Below are 21,415 nucleotides of genomic sequence, written 5' to 3'. Positions count from 1 at the left end.
TGATATTTGGTATGAGGAGGTAACAAGGATTTGGTGGGGGTCGCTTTCTTTAACATCTCACTGACAAACAGGTTGGTTTTTATAGGTCAACATACAGAAGCACTTACTTGTGACTGCATCTTACCAAGGTGATCAGCTACCCATAATTTTGATATGTAACAATAGGAAAACATTATTCCCTTGGCAGTCTTGTTTGAAGGCATTATATAAAGTCATTAATTGTAAAAAAAATAATAATAGTACTATATATAGCTATCATATAACTATATACGGTATAACTCTTATCATCTGTGCAACCATCATTTTCTGGTTTTACCCAGTTTTCCCAGTTGCCCCCCAAATCTTTATCATCCACTCTCCTCAGTCCTGGAAATTCCTTAGTGATGAGACCCATTGTTTTACTTTCATTTGACACCAACTCCAGCCATGTCTTCTTTGGCTTCTTTCTTGTCCTCATTACCTCCTCTTCAATCTTGGTGTACTTCTTCATGCAGTCATCCTTGATCTTTCACTCTATGTGCTTAAATCCTCTTAGTCGGTTTCTCCTCAGCACAACACCTGTCTCCTCCATACCAAGTCCATCTCTTAACTCAGCATTCAACTTCCTTTTACTCGGTGTCTCTCAACAGATTCACCTGATCATTCTCATCTCTGCTCTTCCAAGTTTTGCTTCATGTTCCTCCTTCAGCACCCACTGTCTCACTCCCAAACAGCATAGTACTTCTTGTGATACTTTCATAAATATTACACTTCAATACAAATAGTTTGCATTAGAAATCAAAATGGAGGACAGCGCCTGGTGTTTCTTCCATGCACCTCTCATTTTCACTGTCTATTCTATGCACGTACCTTAGTCTCTCAAAACATGTCGCAGAAGTAACAGAATTTACCTATTTTCTCCACAAGAATTCCATTGCTGATATTTAAATTTACAATTACTATATGCATTCTGCATCCCTCCCTTTCACAAACTTTCTATAAACAAAGATCATGTTTTCTGCCTGGAGAATAAAATTCACACAGCAAAATTCTTTATATACCAATACCGCCTCTACAACACATGCTGCATGGTAATGCACCCACCTCTTTGACGTCTCCTGCCCTTCATCTCTAACCTTGGTCTTTCATGCATTTTGGCCTTGAGGCCTTTCATTTCCAAACAAGCTTTTCATTTCAGCATTTTCTTCTTCAGTTCTGCTTCATTTTTTGATATTACATGCCAATCCTTAATACACTTTCTTCATCACCATCTTCATTGTAATTGTGAAGAGCAACAAACTCATGGCAGATGCCAGGTGCAGACCTCCTTCACTGTAAAACATTTGCTACTCCATTTGATCACTTTTTATATCAAAATTTTTAGTAGTAACAAAAAGCTGGAGAAAGTATAGAATAAACCAATTTAAGGAAATAATAAAAAAAATCATAAATGGGTCAACAATCTATCCAATCCATGACAAATACCCCCTCCCCCAAAAGCCAAGTTAAACCCTATATTAAAAAAAATTGAAGGGTAATGGTAAACGTGAAATGTGAATTTCCCATTGGGATTAATAAAGTATCTATCTATCTATCTATCTATCTATCTATCTATCTATCTATCTATCTATCTATCTATCTATCTATCTATCTATCTATCTATCTATCTATCTATCTATCTATCTATCTATCTATCTATCTATCTATCTATCTATCTAAACATTCTCAAAGCCCACCTCACCACCTCTTGTAGATATTGCCTCGATATCTACAAATATATAGTGCAGCTTCATTCTTTTTACCTGATTTTTTTTCCTTCCCAGGCATGCAACCTAACTTAAGTTTTGCAAGCTTTCACCTAATCCACCTCTATATCTCATATCTCAGTTGTCCCTTTTTTCCCAAACACAGATGTCTTGCATTTCTTTCTGCCAAACATTCTGCATCACTTCCCACTTAACAGTCACACCTGATGTCTATGACATCTCACTCATTCTTGCTAACAATGTGTGAGCAGATTTACTATACACACTCTCCTCCTTCAGCTTTTAGACCTTCAGCCTTAGTATATACTTTGTCTTACTTTTCTTTAAACCTCCTACAACCAGGGCTCACCCTCTCAATGTTTAACCATGGCACATCTCACTAACAAATAATGTACTATTCTCCTCACACTATCAGAGTTCCTAAATATGAAATCCACAGTGCAGAAGCTAAATTCTGATATAATATAAAATTACAGGTTTGCAGTCTTCATTATAGTTTCCCAGGAGATAGCTCAATAAACAACTCGACACAGTAACTCAGACTTGAATATGTCAAAGTATAAGACTAAGTCATCTTAGCAAAGTGATAAATTAAAAAAAATTAAGAAGCATTTAAGGCCATGGTTTCCAAAGTATGGTAAGTGTACCCCCAGGTGTACACAAAGACTCTTCAAGGGCTATGCAAAAAATTGTAAATTTAAAGGTGAATTTTAAAATGTAACATCTGCTCAGTTTCTACTTTTCATGTGTTGAGCAGCACTGCACAAACTCCCTCAAATGTGTGTAACATTTAATGTAAACTACAATTACACAGGACTGCAGTTTTATTTCAGACATTCCAATAAGGAAAAAGAGCACAATCGTTTACTATTTGCATCCATTGAAACCATTTAGCCAAACAACCATTTTATATCTTGTCTAAAAGTAAGCTGCCTTACTTTTATTACTTATAAATGTAATATTACTAGTCCAGAAATATACAGAATAGGTGGTTAAAGTCAGCTAAATGTTTTATTAAAGCTACCTGCAGCCAGCCGAAACCAGAGGATGTTCTGGGACTGAGGAGAGTGAGACTAAAGAGAGCTTCCCATCAGCTTATGTTGACAACTTACACCAGCAAAAATGAATATATATATGACCTAATGTGAAACAGCCTTTGACATAGTGGTGTAAATATAATGACAAATATGTTGAGCTTCACTTCACTTCTGTCAGTCCTTTTCTTAAGGATTGTATGATGCTGATTTTCTTGTTGTCCCTTCTTTCCAACTCTCCACAATAAAAGGGCAAGCATTAGCTATGATACATACAAGCTTTGAAATTTACTTCCTTTACATATTAAGTATTCAGACTCAATTTTATTGTTTAAAAAGCAACTTAAAGTTATTTTTTAAACTTGTCTTTTCTGTGTTGTAGACTTTCTGTTCTGTTATTTAATAGTTTTTAATTTCTGGTGTGTTAGTTTATGCTTTGCAATGTGACCTTGAGTGTTTTGAATGGCTCCAAAAAAATAAAATGTATAATAATAATAATAATTTTTTTTTTTTAATTTTATTAATTTTATTGTAATCATTCATACAAATCGATCAATTTTTACAAAAAATAGGATTGAAAAACAAGTCGACCCCCACCCTGTGAGAGAGAGCATGGCCAACAGGGTAAAACTTAAGGCTTGTAGACATACCTAAATTGATGAGTTTAATAGGCCAGTAGAGATGAATGGAGAGGAAAAAGAAATGCGGAGATAATTGCTTCCTTGGTGCTTTAACAGCTTATTCTAAAATTTTATTGATTATATCCTGCCAGGTTTTAAAAAAATTCTGTACAGAACCTCTAACTGAATATTTGATTTTTTCCAATTTCAAATAGTATAAAACATCGGTTACCCGCTGACTTAAAAGAGGAGAGTTAGGATTCTTCCAGTTTAGCAAAATAAGTCTGCGTGCCAAAAGTGTAGTGAATGCAATCACAGTTTGTTTGTCCTTCTCCAATTTAAACCCATCTGGAAGAACACCAAACACACCTGTTAATGGGTAGTAATAATAATAATCTGTTCCGTCAACCTCAGCGTGTGGTGTATGGCAAGGTGCTCACCAATAATTTTTTGAAACCATTGTCACTAAGGAGACTCTTCTAAAAAACAATCTGACAACATAAGAATAATCCACAAATATTAAAAAAAATAGTCTCAGCTTTTGTTAAGCAAGTCAATTCTGAATACTCCAGGTGACATTAACAAGAAGACCCTTGACGCATCATACATGGTTAGTTATTGAGTAGTTAATTCAAGCAAGCCTCACAACATAGCTGAGGAATTAATCCTTCTACAGACATAGCTGATAATATGCTTCAAGAAAAATCAACTAAGCAGTGCAATTGGTGCCATTATCAAACAATATTGACGCACATTGCATTGCTGGAGATATCCTAGCACAGTTAATGTAGTGCATATAGATCAGCGATTATTTTGCTTTACAACTGGATGAGTTTAATGACATAGAGAATGTGGCACAGCTCCTTGTCAGGTACTGTTATGAAGGTACAAATAAAGATGGCATTTTGTTTTGCCAGCCATACCTGACTTGAATGACTGGTGAAGATATTTTTAAAAAGGTTGACACTTTTGTCAATGTACATGTACTTACCTGGGCCAAATATGTCAGCATTTGTACTAATGTTGCCAAATCAATTACTGGAAGTCATAGTGGTATAGTGAGCTGTATACAGGCAGCTGTTCCTTATGTACCTTGGAACCACTGTAGCATGCACAAGAGAGGCTTTTGCTACAAAGTGCACGGCAACCAGTCTAGAAGAATTATTGAACAGCGCTGTCTCAATGTTTAATTTCATTAATGGAAGGCCACTGAATTCAAGAATATTTTCAATTTTGTGCAACAAAATAGGAAGTTCCCACAAGTTCGCTACTTTACACTGAAATGTGTTGACTTCCACAAGGTAAAGTGTTAAGACATTTTTTAAGTTATGAATTACATGATGCTGATAGGCTCTCAGGGTTAGCCTACTTTTTTGACGTTTTTTTCTCATTTGAATGACTAAACATTGGCCTTAGAGTATATTTAATGTGCACAATAAAACCAAGGAAATGATTAGCAAGCTTCCATTTCGATGTCTGAAGGAGAACAATATGCATGATTTTTTTTTCCCTGAATGAATTCTTGTCTGCAGATCAAATGAACTGAGGCATCAAAAAAGCATCTCACTCATCTGGCTGGGCATTTAAGTGTGTTACTTTCCTGAGACTGACAGCGCAAAAAACAATTCTTTCAATTGTTGCACTATGGCATCCACCCCTCAATCCCTATAACTCAGCAAGAGAACATAATATAGATTGCCACAAGTAGAGACTTGATAAGGGAACATCAACACAAATCAATGGTGAACTTTTGTTAAATTTCACGCTTAATATACAGAGCTTTCCAACATGGCTGTGAAGTTTCTGTTGCCATTGCCAACCACATCCCTCTCTGAGTGTTTTTTATCTGCACTCTCTACCCTAAAATTGAAGTATAAGCATAGACTTTCTATTGAGAATGGCTTAAGATGACAACTATTATACATTTCACCAAGCCTGCAGAAACAGTGCACCAAGAAGCAAGCCCACCCATTACACTAATAGTGAGTAGAATAGTTTAATTATTTTTGTTATCATGTATATATGCCATGTCAGTTTTTTGTATAATACTGGTACTAAAATGTACATGGCATTCTTAAGGCAGTGCGCAGTGTTAGAAAAAAGTTACACTGATGATATTTTAAACATCAAGAAACATTGGAACAATTGTTATATATATATATGGTAATAACTAAACATGACAAACCTGCTTAGTCCAAGTCAGGGTAATAGGAGACCTGAGGCTGTCCCAGCAGCTTCTTGCAGAATTTAGGAACTTATCCGGGATTCTTAAATGGGGCAGCGGTCCATTCACACACACACACCAACATTCTGACAGTCACCAGTAAACTTAACATGCACATCTAAAGGATTGTGTGCATAGGAAAATGGAGTGCTTGGAGAAGTAACCCATGAAGACATAGAGAGAATGGTAAGACTCAGAAAAGATAGTGACCAGAGAAAGGATTTGAATCAAAGATGATGCATCTGTGAAGCAGCAGTGCTCTAACCACTCCATCTCTTCTATAGATATGTAATTCTTAGGTGCTTGCATTCCTGGAAGATAATTGAGGTGGTAACGATCCTTATTGCTACAGTACGTCCTATGATATATGAATCTAATGTGCCAACAAAAAGTCAAAAGTGATATTAAAGGTGCATCTATAATGCATTAAACAAGGATGCATCTACAATTTCTACATTTATTTAAATTAGTGGATTTTTAGCCTGAAAATAGGTATATAGGTATTTCTATTTAGGTATATAATTTTAGAATAGGTATATAGGTATTTCTATTTAGGTATATAATTTTAGAATAGGTATATAGGTATTTTATATAGGTTGTGAGCTGGGGGGCTGATTGCACCCCCAGAGAATACAAACGTTCCTGGGAAAACCCCTGAAAAACGTTGACAGACTACCTTCACATTGCTCCTCACCTTACTTGGCGGTTCTGTCGCGTGATAAGCCTCTCGCGCGGTGCTCTGCTTACTTAAAAGCCTGTACGGGCACCTGTCAGATTCGGAATTGATTGTTTGCTTCTCTCTCTCTCTGACATTCTCTGCTCCTGGTGGAACTGTCATCTCTGACTTGTCATGGAGCACGTTTAAACTTTTGAAAAAGAGACAGATGTTTGTTTGCAGTGTTTCAATAAAGTTCCTGTTTTCTACAACCTCCTGTGTTTCTGCGCAAATCTGTGACCCATGCGTGACAAGGTATATCTAATTCTTCTCTTGAAAATTTCTAGCCTGCCCCCCGCAAAAATAAATAAAAATTTTGATTTTTATATCTGTAGCTGCATTAGTCCAAAATTACCAAAGTTATGCAGCTTTTAGCTTGCCTCATAAGGGCAATTATGGTGGTCCTGAAGTGCGTTGTGCAAAAACAAATTAAATCATACAAAAATAAATCAGAAAACGTAAAAACAAATTGGAAACACAAATACAAACCAGAAAATGCAAAAACAAACTGAATACGCAAAACAAATAAGAAAATGCAAAAACAAATTGGAAACACAAAAAAAAATTGAATGCACAAAAACAAATGGTAAAATGCAAAAACAAGCTTGAATGCGTAAAAACAAATTGGAAAGGCAAAAACAAATCAGAAAACGCTAAAATGAATTGAGCGCTCAAAAGCAAATTGAATACCAACAACAAATCACAATACGCAAAAATGAATTGAATATGCAAAAACAAATCAGAAACAACAAATGCAAATGGAGCAACATGCAAACAAAACAAAGACTGCGCCAACAAATTGAAAAGCATGAAAACAAAAAGAGCAGCACATAACTCAAATCGAAGCAGAAAAAAACAGTAAGAGATAAACAGATATCATGATTCAATCACAGATTTTCAACGAGTGGTGTGGTGGAAGTGAGAATGTTGAAAGGTAAAAGAGATCTATCGTTTTTTAGGTATTTTATATACTTTAGTAATAAAGATAACTTTTGCGTAACTTTGAGCACTCTCAGCCAAACAGTGGCACAGCCGACTGGGGATTCACCAGTAAATGTGCCTTTATCCAGTAGAAATCTAGCATGTCTGTGGCAAACAGAGGAGAACAAATTTGATGCCTTGGTATCAGATATAATAGTTTGGTCTAAAATCAGGCAACTACCAAATCACATTAAAAAAGATCAATTGTTGCATTTGTCACAGATGATTGCTTTTGATTGGTGTGTCCTGCAACACTGGTGAATATTTGCTTGCTGTCACTCTCTCAGCATTACTAACAGTCAGTACAGGACTGCCAAACTTGTGTGTGTACTACTTTAAATGGATCTCTGGCAGATATGCAAAAGCTTTATATGCAATCATTAAAAAAATAGATAAATAGACTGTAGACATTCAGCGTCACTGTTTCCACCACACCACCTGTTAAGACCCAGTAATTGATTATTGTGGTAACATTTCAAAGGGTGATCAGACTAAAATATGAAGACAGACATGAAAGATTTTGGGATTTAACATAAAATTACCATACACTAAAAGGAATGACCGACTCTGTTCATACTCACTTTCTAAATACGGTGATATCTAAGTACCTGAATCGCACTGGATCTGGGACTGAAATTATCAAAAGTACTCTTGCAACAAACTGCTATGAGAGACTACATAAAGTAAAATAATTTTATATTTCATCTACAAATAATACACAGTAATGAAAATACTATAGCACCCCGGGTCTGAATGTGAGAGGGACATGCTCCATCGGTGGTCCTGTACTATCCGAAGGAGCATAAACAAGGGGGTGTAGACACCTCATTTTCGACCGCGCATCTCCTGGCAGTTAAAGCTCATCGGTTGTGAAGCTTGGCCTTCGGTGAGCGTCATATGTGGACCCTGGCCTTGGGTCGGCTCACGGAACCTGGGGAAAGTGTAGTGTATGGGTTACCTCTGACCCTGGGCGAGCGAAGTGACATGGCGCCGAGTGGCATATATGAGCTAAACAAGCTAACAGTGATTTTTTTAGGACCATATCCCAGCAGTCAGGCTAAAAGTGTCTGATTTCATCTCTCCTTCTCTCTCACCCCCCGAGTTGTTACAATACATTTTAGGTTGACACCTAATACTACAACAGTGTTGACATGAAAAGTTAACAAAACTAGGAATACAACTTGTTATGCAAACACTACATTGCTCATGTTAAATAGCGTATGTCAGTAGCGTGTATACTAATGCAATAAAAAAAAGGCCAGTATCAAAAGTTTTTCAAAGCAGAGTGCTATCGGCATTAAGTTATAGCTTCACTACCAATTAAAAATACTGAAGTATGTTTGTAATACATTAAACACTGCTCTGGTGGAGAGTGCTTGAAGTTATGCAAATGTTATAATTTCTGCCAAAGTATGGTATATAAAAAACACCTACAAAAGATAAGAGATCTCTTTTACTTTACAGCATTCTCACTTCCACAACACTACTTGTTGAAAAGCTGGAACTGAATTGTGATGAACTTTAGTTTTCACTGTTTTTTCCGCCTCGATTTGGGCTATGTGCTGCTCTTTTTGTTTTCATGCTTCTCGATTTGTTTGCACAGTCTTTGTTTTGTTTGCCTGCTGGTCCATTTGCATTTGTTGTTTCTGATTTGCTTTTGCGCATTCAATTCAATTTTGCATTTTCTGATTTGTTTTTGCTTTTCCAATTTGTTTTTGCATTTTCTCATTTGTTTTTGTGCATTCAAATTGCTTTTGTGTATTCTGATTTGTTTTTTGCGTTTTCTGATTTGTTTTTGCACATTCAGTTTGTTTTTGTGTTTCCAGTTTGTTTTTGTTTGATTCAATTTGTTTTTGCGCATTGCACTTCAGGGCCACTGTAGTATAGTGCTGTAGGCAATAGTGTGACATGTGTTCAAATAATTCCACAAACCAAGTATTTTCGTTTTAAATGTTTAAGTAAAATTTAAAGAAAATCAGTTCATGCAAAAATAGAGAAAAAATGTGATATTACAAGGAAATAAAAACTCTTGTTTAAAGAAAATTCTTGTTTAAGGCTTACATATCTTGTTTCATATTTCTCAAAGTTTGGTCATACAGCCGTATTTTCAAATGTTCATATCAAACGGTAAGTACACTCAGTTGTTTACTAATATCCTGTTTGCAAACTTATAACAGCCCATGCTAGCAGTGAGACTATTTCCTAACTGGCTTAACACACTGTTTTACAAATGTAGCAAAGAAAGTTCAATTTCATGTTAACTTACATGGGGTAAAAGACTATACCATATTCTAAGTAACTATGAGAAACCAGTATTCTATTGAAATTAGATGTGAATTTAACATTTACCTCGTAAGACTGGCTCTTACAATATCCCACTGCACTAAAATTATACATAGTTCAGTCAGTGACAGTCTTCCAGTGTCTTACCACATACACACACACACACACATACACATTCATACAAACATAATTGGGTAATTTTCTGAATAAATATGGTATGTCTATGTTACCTCTAATTTTTAAAATACATCTGATGGCATATTTTCTTTTCCAAGACTGATTACTGTAATATATTTGAATCCAAAGCTTTGGGCTCAGGCCTATTGGCAATGGTTAGATGGTTAGATAAAAGAATATAATAAAATTATAACCAATATTATTATTAATCCATAAATTTATTTGGAGTGTAGTTCTCATATGCACCCATTGAGTTATACTTTCTTTGCACCCATTTTCTTCATTATTCTGGCTGTTTTTCCTTATTTGGAAATATGCCACACATAAGACCTTAATTGAATATAAGTTACTGAATTCTGTAACCTCATGCAGCCCTTTACCTTAGTTTATTATCATACTGTATATAATTATTACTATCAAAAAGTATTTTCATCTACAGGAAAAATGAAGGCACAAGGGTTATCTTAAATGCCTGAATGATGAAATTACGATATTGCATCATGAAACGAGAACAGTAATCATATAGGATAGGTGTTACAAATGTATGAATTTTGTTGCTTGTATTATGAAAGTCAATCCAAACCTAAAGATGTTAAGAGCAGCTTTTTCAGTCACCATGAGTAGGTGACAGATAAAGCAGAGGGTCATTTTACTGGCCATTCAAATATTATTTGTGTTCCAGTAAAGAAAATGCAGTTCATACCTTCAAGCAGTCTATGCAGACTCTCTTATCATTTACATCATGACCTTTAGTAAAATGTATTTTTCATCTAAAGATAGCACAGTCTACAAACAAAGAAATCCTTGTAATGAGAACGATTTATCTAAGAATACGAAATTACCGTCTTTATTGTTCATTTAATTTTAAAGGATTATTGTATTGCTAACCTCTAGCCTTTGTGATCATGAATAGTCTTAAACTCCACAGCTAAATAAACTGTCTGCAGGCTGTTGGACTCTGCTGTGCCACTGCCTCAAAACTGGCTATCAAACTGTTATGTATAATTAGCATTAAAATTGCAACTGCTTGTAATGACTTCATTTAAAATAGCTACATCCTTTTATTTAGCAAGTGAACAGTGGGAAGGTTGTGAAAAATTCAGGGCCTAAAGTGTTGTTTATTTTAGTATAATGCTTCATAATATTTTTCTCAATCAGCTCAGAAACAATTTACAGTATTTATTTTTTCATTTCCTTCACTTGTAAGCTAATACTGCATATTCAGTGTTAATATTTTGACAGCTTAGAATATTGTACATTTTAGAGAATGCTAATTACAATACAGTAAATTAAATGATACACTATATGGCTAAATGTTTGTGGACACCTGACAATCACCCCTGTATGAGCTTGTTGGACATCGCATTCCAAAACCATGGGCATTAATATGAAGTTCACTCTTCCAAGCCCCTTTGCAGCTTTTGCAGCAAAGTGTCTGTTGGAATTTGTGCTGACAAGAAGATATGGCTCAGAATTGCCATTCTAACTCATCTCAAAGGAGTTCAGCAGGGTTGAGGTCAGGGCCCTATGCAGGTCACCCAAGTTCCTCCACACCATACTCATCAAACCGTGTCTTTATACACCTTGCTTTGTTCACAGAGACACAATCATGCTGACTTATAAAATGTGGGCAGGGGTTCTTCTAGTTAAGCAAGATAAGTCTATGTGCTAGTAGTAGGGTATAGCCAGTTACAATCAATTTGTCCTTCTCCACCTTAAGCCCATCTGGGGTGACACCAAGGCTGTCTGATAGGGATTCAAAGATTTTTATCCAAAATGATGTTAATTTGGTGCACTTCTAAAACATGTGGCCCAGTGAGGTTTGATCTAGATTGCAATGTTTGCAGGTTGGATCTTTCCCTGGATACATTTTGGACAATTTTAAGTGAGATAAATATGATTGAGGAAAGATTTTAAGTTGAATGATTGAATACTTTGCGCATATGGAGTGTGACAGATTGGGGGCGTTCTCGCTCCCTTGGACCCTCGGACAATACGTCAGACATCAGATAAAAGTCCAAGAATGAATTTATTATTATAAATAAGTGCACAAAGCACCACCACTCCATAGTACTCCAATAAATCAATACAAATACACAATCCTCCACTCCCAGACGCTTAGTCACCCTGCCTCCCGACTCAGCTCAATCTGTCTGGGATTTCCCAAAGTCCTTTTATAGTCCATGACCCGGAAGTTTTTCTGTCCTTCAGTCCATGTGACTTTCTTATCACTTCTGGGTCTGGTAAAAACTTCTCCTTTTCATCCCGGAAGCACATCATTTCCTCTGTCCATGTGCCTGGGATGTACTTCCAGGGTGTAGTGAAAATAACAATCTCTGGGCCTCCCTGCAGCGACTCCTGGCAGCCCCCATGGTATCCAGCAGGGCTGTGTATTAAAACTGCATTGTCCATGATTCCCTGCTGGCAATTGGGGCACCTCCATTCTGCAGGGAGGGCTCCATCTGGCGGTCTGGGGGTGTTGGCCGGGATGAATGGCCAGCCATATCTCACAGGAGCAAAAGTGTATTCCATGCATAGTTACCTTGCACTCCTTTTCTGAGATTAATATATAGATCCTTTTTCCAATCATATCCTATGATCTTTAAAAGGAAGAGATTGTGATATGTTTTTATATATTATTGAGATGCTGTCTGAGTCTTCAAGACTGATCACTATTTCTTCTGAAATAGAAATGGGTTGGAGGTGTGGAAAATTGGGTAGGTTCCTTTTAGCTAAGTTTCTGATTTGAAAGTAGTGAAAAAATTGTGATTATCGGAAGTTAAATTTGAAGTGTAATTGTTCATAAGATGCAAAGATATTATCTATATACAGTTGTCTAAGTGTTTTAATCCCGGAGGTTTTCCAAAGATTAAATGCAGTGTAGGTTTTGGGAGGGTAGAGAAAGGTGATTATCATATAGTGGTGCAACAGATAAAAGGTTCTCCGCCTTTCATTGCTTTCTGCATTGGTTCCATATTCTGGGTATTTGATGGGCAATTGGATTATTGGTATATTGATGATAATTTGTATTTACTGGGGCACAAAGCAGGGCATATAAAGAAGTACATCAAGATTTTATTTCTATTACAGGCCAGGCCTGTGTAGATTCATCAATTTGTGTGAAAATCCAGGTCTTTATAGCTTGTATATTTGCCACCCAGTAATAAAATTGAAAGTTAGGTAGTGCCATGCCATCTTCTACTTTATAGTTGCCTTTTGAATGTGTGGATGTCTCAAATTCCAAATAGATGAGGTTATAATTAAGTCTTAAGTATTAATTTCTTAAAGAACAATTTGTTAATGTATATAGGGATGCTCTTAAATTGAAAAGGACGCTTGAGAAGGATGTTCATCTTGACAGTATTGATTGTTCCTACTTAATGTGAGATGGAGGGTAGGCCACCTGTTGACATGTTGTTTGAATTTTTCCATGCTCATAGCAAAATTTTGTTGAAAAAGATCATTATATTTGTGATGTTTACCCCTAGATATTTAAACTTGTCCGGTGAAATAAATGGAAAGATATCCAGTCTAGTATTATGTGCTATAGAGTTCACTGGAAAAAGCACACCTTTATTCAAATCGATTTTGAGTCCAGATATCTTGAAATTCTGCTAGTGGATTAAGGACTACTGGTAAGGATGTTTATGGGTCTGATATATACAATACCATATCATCTGCAAATAGTGATATTTTCTTCCTTTTCCTTTTTTCCTCTTCCGTTTACCTTATCTCTAATGCATTTTGAAAGTGAATAGCCAAAGACTCAATGGCAGTTGCAAAAAGCAATGGTGATAGGGGGCATCCTTGTCGAGTGCCGTTTTCTAGTGTGAGATAATATTGTTAATACAGACAGGCTTCTGGACTGGTATAAAGTAATTTTATCCATGCAATTATATTTGGGCCAAACCCAAATTTGTGAACAGGTAGTCCATTCAACAATATCAAATGCTTTTTGTACATCCAAAAATAATAGGATCTCTGGTGTATTAGATTGTATGAGTGAGCATATTACATTAAACAGACAGATAAACACATATGTAAACAGATTAGAAGCTAAGTTTCTGCTTTTAATAAGTGTGGTTTGGTTTTGTGATATTACAGAAGGAATCACTTTCTCAGTCCTTCTAGCTAGAACTTTGTAGAGTATCTTAACATCATTATTCAGAAATGATATTGGTATGTATGATACACATTGTAATACGTCCTTATTTTTCTTTGGAAAGACGGTAATGAATGCTTGGCAAAAAGTTTGAGGTAGAATTTTGTTGATTCTAGCTTCTATAAACGTTGCTAATAATAGTGGTGCTAACTTACAGTATATGATTTTTTTTTTTATATAAAATTCCACTGGGGAGCCATTAGGACCTGCTGCTCTCCCACTTTGGAGTGAGTTTATAGCATCCAGTAATTCTGAGAATGTCAGATGTTTATCCAGTTCCCCTGCACTAAGAATATCTAGCTGTGGTATTTGTAATGCTTCAAAAAACTCATTAGATTGTGTCTTGTCTTCAAGTGAGTAGACTATAAGAACTAATAGTACGTTCTAAATGTGTGAGTTATATTTTTGTGGTCAATGATTTTATCTCCATCTGTTTTGGTAATTTCTTTTAGTACGAACTTCTTGCTTGCGGATTTGTTGAGCTAATATCTTCTTAGCCTACTCTCCATGTTCGTAGTAATGATGTTGTGAGCTGTTCAGTTTCTTTTGTTGTCAAAAAGTTAAATTCTGATTGCAGAACCTGCCTTTGCCTATAAAGTGCCTCATTTGGAGACCTGGAGAACTCTTGATCTATTCTGGTAATTTCACTGATTACCTCTGATGCCTTCTTGGTCTCCAATTTATTTTTATACGAAAGATATGAAATAATCTAACCTCTTTAAAAACCCATCAGAGTTTCTCAGAGTATTTGTGCAGAGACTTTTAGAGTATCTAAATACAATCAATTTGGAGTTGAATTTTGTAAAGTTCACATCTGCTAATGACAGGTGGTTAAGACACCAGCTACGAAGTGAGTGTGTAAGGCATAGTGATTCAACTTCCAACATCAGAGGGATGTGATTGGAGACAACAATAGTCTTGCAAGATTTGATAGTGGGCAATAAATTATTATCAATAAAGAAATAATCAAATCTTAAGTAATTATGATCTACTGGTGGGAAGAAGGAATATTCTCTTGATTTTGGATTTAAGAATCTCCATGGTTCTGATTAAGTTAGGATCCATTACATAGTGTGTGATTGTTTTTACAGTATTAGATGTTATCACCACTGTAGCTGAAGACCTATCTGGGTCTGGATTGAAAATACAATTAAAGTCTCCAGCCATTATAATTTTATGAATGTTCATATTGCGAATAATTGCAAATATTTTTTGATAAAATCTCTTTTATCCACATTGGGTGCATACATATTAATGAAAATTACTTTACAAATGAGATTGTTTTATGTATTAAAATTCCCATACCTCTAGATTTGTTTGTATAGCTGGAGTGAAAAATTTGGCCAATCCAATCTCTGTGCAGTCAAAAGTTGTCCTTATTAAGTGAGTCTCTTGTAAAACTACTATCTTAGCTTTTAGGCCTGTTAGGTGAGAGATTTTTTTTCCTCTTTAGATCGTGATTGAGACATTGCTTCAGAACTTTTGAGGACATTCTGTAATCTTAACTAAATGTAGTATGTTGTTTCATAAATTAGCTTTAACCTTAATTTCATATTATTGTCAGGCATTATGTTAAGGAGTCTGTTATTATGTTGGCACTTACAGTTGCTGGAGTGAAAAAGATAAATAAGAAGTAAGTTGCAGTCTTTTTCTTCTTCTTCCCCAGCCCTCTCCCATTTTGCCTCCACAAGTGAGGCTAGACTACACCTCACAGTGTCCCAGTCCTCTGACATGCCAAGACATGTCCAAAACAAAACTAACCCCAAGCAGTGGTGTGGTAAGGATTGAAATTGAGGTATCTTCAAATAGTACAGTCCAGATGCAATATACATGGGTTATGATGTTAAACAGTCCCCTTAAGAAAAAAGGGAGGAAATTTTAATTTAAATTTTTAATGACACTTAAATTACTAGTTATTAAATGGTTACCAAAATATGCACATATTTAACAGAATAAATTTTAATATAGTAACTGAAAAAAGTGGCCAAAAATTTTATAGTTACAGCAAATGCTACATTACAAATACACTACATTGCACACAGTTTAGCTGGAAACAAGAGGCTGTATATGATTTCAGCTTTGTGTAAGCGCTGTTAAATGCTGTTGAATACAGCTTATTTGGCAGCTGTTAAAGGAGAGAAATCTGGGAAAATACAAGTACGTTTATTTTCAAATATAATCTTGTGTTTCTGTCTGAGAATCAGCATCATATTTATTATAACCCATAGTTTGTTGAATCGAACATTAAGACTTTTCGGCTTTAAGGCATTCAATCCACATATACTATAAGCTGCTGAGATCTCAGTGTTGATTTAAAGTCCTCTCCAATTATTTTATAAAATAGTTCAGCTATAAATATCCCTGGGTTTGGACTTTCACCGTTTTCAGGGAGACTTTCTATTCTGATGTTGTTCTTTATATATCTATCTTCAAAAGCAGCTAATTTAGCACAGAGAACTTTGTATTTGGATTCTACAGCAATTGCTTTTTTGTCAGTGGCGGATGTCAACTGTTTAACTTCTTCAATGAGTCATAAACTTTTGCTTAACTTTTTCCTGTTGGGCACCAAGGAGTCTATTTTATTCTCAATTTTGCTCTTATTTTTCTTTATTTTTTCATCAATTATTGAGAGTTTTTTTTTAAAGTTTACATCAAAGTTATTGCTTAAATGTACCTCGTGATTGTTTATATCTGAACTAGCTTGTCTGTTCAGTTGTCTATTCTCTCTGTTCTCTTATTTATATCCTTCTTTCTATCCTCTGCATCATTTATTTTTAGCCCAAGTGTGGTAATCAATGCCCTCAGCTCAAACATCTCATTTCCATCTTCTCCGTGCTTTGAAGGCGGAACTACCTCTCCTGACGGAGTTGAATCTGTTGACTCACAGAGGGTGTTGGTAATAATTGACAGCAGGAATAAAGAGGCCTTGCTCTGTTCCGATATCACACCTGAAATTGGTGAATTCTCGTTGCCTGCCCCACTCACAGCTTTTCTCCCACATTTGCTGTTGGCTGGAGCAGATGCTGCACCATGAGATCCCACCTGACCCATTCCTTTGCCTGTCTCTTCCAACTCAGGCTGTGTCAGGCCTTAACATGAACTTGAGCCCGTCTTAGACTTTGATGTAACTTTTGCTAGTTTTTCCTTCTCTTTCTGACCTATTGGTCTTCTACTCATGATTTTAATATACATGTAATTAAATCCTCTTGGGTTGACTAAATACAGGGTATCTCAGATAGATAATAAAAAAAGCTAAATAACACTGCTGCCAATGCAGCAGCGCCTCACATGTCCATCTCTCTCAACAGACGGGACCAACCAACTTTCTTAAACCTTTAATTTTAAATTTGTTTTTTAAAGTTTATAATAGTAATATTAGAAGTAAAGATATTATAATGAATATTAAGCCAAGATTAATGGACAACAGAACAAAAGAAAACAAAGCTCCTGCTGGTCGTATTCCAGGCAAAATAAATCAGGACCTTAGCAAGAATCAAGTCAAAGTCTGTCTGACCTATGTCAAGTGACCAACCTGCCCATCAATGAGCATTCTACAATATAGTAAAGTTGTTACAGCTACTGCTGTTACATAGAGATGATGCTGATATCTTCCATCCATGCTAAAGTATGATTCCATGGCAGAAGGGAGTATCAGTTGCTCACTCGATTACCGCAATTATTAAAAAAGATTATGAAATTCATATTTGTGTTTCCACAAGGTTATAATTTTACAAGTGTAGCGGTTGGTTTGTTCTTTCAATAAACGTTTACCTCTATTGAATACAAAAACAAAGTTGACGAAATCTCTGAATTGTTGGGGGTGCAAGAAATCTTATTCCCCAAGATCAAAACATAGTTAAGTGTGCTTCAGTAAAGTACTTTCTGCAGAGTCCTAACAGCTCATAACCAACGATGCCATGTTAACTGTTACAGAACAATTTTTGGGGACTTCTTTATTGCGTTTTACAGTACATATAATGTTTGCTTGGCTGTGTCAAGTGTTTGTACTTCTCTGCAAATTCTGCATATATTTCCTTGAACAAACTAGTTTCACAATTGCCATATGTTTAGAAGCATAGAAAATCATTATTTTCAAGATGGTACAATTAGAAAGTGTCAGGTTTAAAAATATTACAATGACATCTTGGTTAATTACAAAACATATCTCATGCTAATCATTTGAGCCACAGTGCAGAAAAAATGGGAACTTGGCGTGCTGAGATGAAGGAATATTGCATCAAAGCACTCCTGAATGTATCAGTTAATCTCCTTAACTCTGCTGCATACCTGCAACCCCTCCTAAATTCACCAGTCTTGGAAACGACTGTCCACTTTGAACACAGATATAACAGATGTATAATTTGCCAGCTGCAATTTAGTCCCTTTGTGGCCTTAAGTCAATGGCTCTCTTGAATAAAGAGTTGCTTTCATAGATCTTCAGTTAGTATCTGGATCTCATTCCTTTTGTCCATCTTCCAGAGTAGTTTTTTTGTTCTGGTGTTTTGGTGATGGTCAATAGTGTTTCCTTTTTTCATCATGAATTGACAGAGAAAACAGACCCAGAGACATCTGAGAGCTTAAATAGAAAACTTGCCAGGAAGAGGCAGAGCTGGGATGCTGAGCTCTAAAATAAATCAACAAATAACTCACCTAAGGAATCACTATGTGAAATTATTATGGGTAACAAGCTAAATATGTAAACTACAAAATCCGTTTGAGCTGGAATTTAAATACTTTTGATGCAGATATACGAGGGTTGTTTCATAAATTTTGAGACTTTTTTAAATAGATCTAACATGGTTTGGTCAATTCCAAAGAAAATTTTTACTCACATAACCTCGTCATTTGGCAACACTTCAGTGCTTTTCAACATACTCTCTCCCGATTTCAATGCACTTTTTCATGCGATAAATCCAACGATCAAAACAGTGACGAAAATCAGGTTCAGTCAGTTGGTCAAGCTGCTCTTCCACCACAGAAATGAGGCTGTCCCTGTCCTCAAAATCCATTCCTTTCAGCTCCTTCTTCACCGTCGGGAACAACCAGAAGTCACAGGGTGCCAAATCTGGTGAATAAGGGGGCGGATGAAGGACTTCAATCCCAGATTTGGCGAGGATCTCAACAGTTTTGTTTGACTTGTGAGGCGGCGCGTTGTCATGGTGAAGGATGAAGTTTTTCAAGGTGCGATTAGGGCGACCTCTCGTGAGATTTTTGAAAACTTCTGGAAGGCACAGGGTTGTGTAGACATCGTCGTGCATTCAGGACGTGGAACTGAAGCAATAATTTTTTTGCAGCCCAAAAAGACGGCAAACATGGTCCTCTTGGCTGACCTTTGGCGCCTGGCTTTCAGTGGAGGAAGGCAACCTTTTGGACCCCACTTCGAGCTCTTTTTCTCATCTCCATCTGTAGCTGGGTGGGCCAAAAATTTATTAGAAGATGTGAAGGGATTGTAGAACAATAGAAAAAAATTTCGTCCGCCTCCGATGACGGCAAGTGACCGAGGCTCAAAACTTATGAAACAACCCTCGTACATTATTTGGCTACATCACCATTTCTTTATGTAACTGGGGGAGTGACAGGAATAGGGCCATACTGAATAATAATGAAAAAATGACAGAAAAATTTAGCTTAGTCATTAAATGTCATTATGTCAATATAGGTAAACAGACACTGCCAGAGAAAGATATGGCTTAAATTTGGGCTGTGTAATACATGAAGTCAATGTACAATACTTGATTCTAAGACTGTAGAGGTCAGGTGATCCATAGCTTTACAGGTATGCATCACCCCCTCATAAAATGCATAGCAATGCCTGGGAGTAAATGTTAAAGATGGCAACAACTCCTGTCCTCTACAGGGAACATAGTCCTAGAAGAGAGTATTGTGATTTGGAATCTCAAACATAACAAAATAGGTCTGATGCCTCCTAAAACGACCATAAAGGCAGGACCACAACCTAAACAGCCAGCCCAAGTAGACCCAAATCCATCACTGAGTCCAAAAACACAGACACAGCAATACTCAACACAATTCCATATTCCTTTATCCTGGTCGTGATGTCCTTCTTTCTGGGCACCCACACCAGTTAAGCCTCAATACTGCTAACTGCGGGCTTCCAGCCTAGCAGACATTTAAAATAGGAAGATGGGTTAAAATTCTGAAAAATACACAAAAAAATATCTAAAGCCTCTGAATAATATAGATGCCTGTTAATCTGTGGCCTTTAAGAACAGGGCCAAATAAATAATTTTTATAAATGAAGTATGTTTTAGGAAAAATAGAAAAATACAAGCAAAATGCTCAAAAGACCAAAAATAGCAAAAAGGAGTTGCCTAAAAGGCAATCCTAACCAGACAAGTCTGAATCCACAATCAAGAAGAGAAAACCTGGGACAGAAGCCTAGTTACTCAAGAAAAGAAGAAAATCTGAAGAAAATAACAGCTCTCACAAATCCTTTCACAAACAACGTTCTCCTGTTCTTGAACTTTTTCTACTCTGGTTAAATAGCCAGAAGGAGTGCTCAAAAATTGTGAAGCTATAGTGGCCCTGCCTCCTCGGGCTTCACCCACAAAGCACAAAGACAGTTAAATGAACAGTATGTAAATGAAAATATCACAGCAAAGCATCAACACACATTAACACATAACAGGGTAGATGGGTGGTCTTTTACAAAAATAACAAGTAATTGCTTTTGAGACTTGGGGTCACTTGTATAAAACTTGCTTATGCTCGAAAACGTGCATAACCCAATTCTTATGGAAAAGTCAAGATTTTTAACACATGAACTTGGTTTAAGGTTATGACAAGACTTGACCATCAGTAAGTCCCATGTAGAAGTTTTTGGTATTGTCATTTTAGTGACTTCAGGTGGAGTGTCAGTCACATTCCAATAATCTTGAACTAGTTAATTTACAGTTAATTGACATGCTCTCTCAATACATCTGTCTTCAGTGTTGGTAGTAACGTCTAATGCAAACACTTTGTGTTAATTGCTTTTAGTGTGTAGCCTATCTATTTTCCCTTAAAGAAAGGGTGTTCTGTGTGTTGTACAATGTAACTGGCAATAGCAGCATTGGCCCTTTAGAAGATATCGCCAATGACAGGCTAGAGAAAGCTTTCAGGGATCACAATGATTTTTTGGCTCATGATGATAACTAGCTTATAGAGCTATCCTCTTGGGAGTTGTGTGCTGAATTGAAGCCAACATTAATGAGACCATCATATAGAAATCATATACAGTGATCCCTCGCTATATCGCGCTTCGCCTTTCGCGGCTTCACTCTATCGCGGATTTTATATGTAAGCATATTTAAATATATATATCACGGATTTTTTGCTGGTTCGCGGATTTCTGAGGACAATGGGTCTTTTAATTTCTGGTACATGCTTCCTCAGTTGGTTTGCCCAGTTGATTTCATACAAGGGACGCTATTGGCAGATGGCTGAGAAGCTACCCAACTTACTTTTCTGTCTC

At 36.3% G+C, this 21,415-nt stretch overlaps 1 protein-coding gene across 2 annotated transcripts in view; it reads left to right on the top strand.

Moving 5' to 3' along the window:
• Positions 1 to 21,415, top strand: part of trpc3 (transient receptor potential cation channel, subfamily C, member 3) — a 162,507-nt gene that overhangs the window by 74,585 nt on the left and 66,507 nt on the right. The window lies entirely within an intron of this gene.

Source organism: Erpetoichthys calabaricus, chromosome 5 (genome assembly GCF_900747795.2).
Source record: "Erpetoichthys calabaricus chromosome 5, fErpCal1.3, whole genome shotgun sequence".
NCBI lineage: Eukaryota > Metazoa > Chordata > Cladistia > Polypteriformes > Polypteridae > Erpetoichthys > Erpetoichthys calabaricus.
This window is presented reverse-complemented; position numbering and strand designations above follow the sequence as displayed.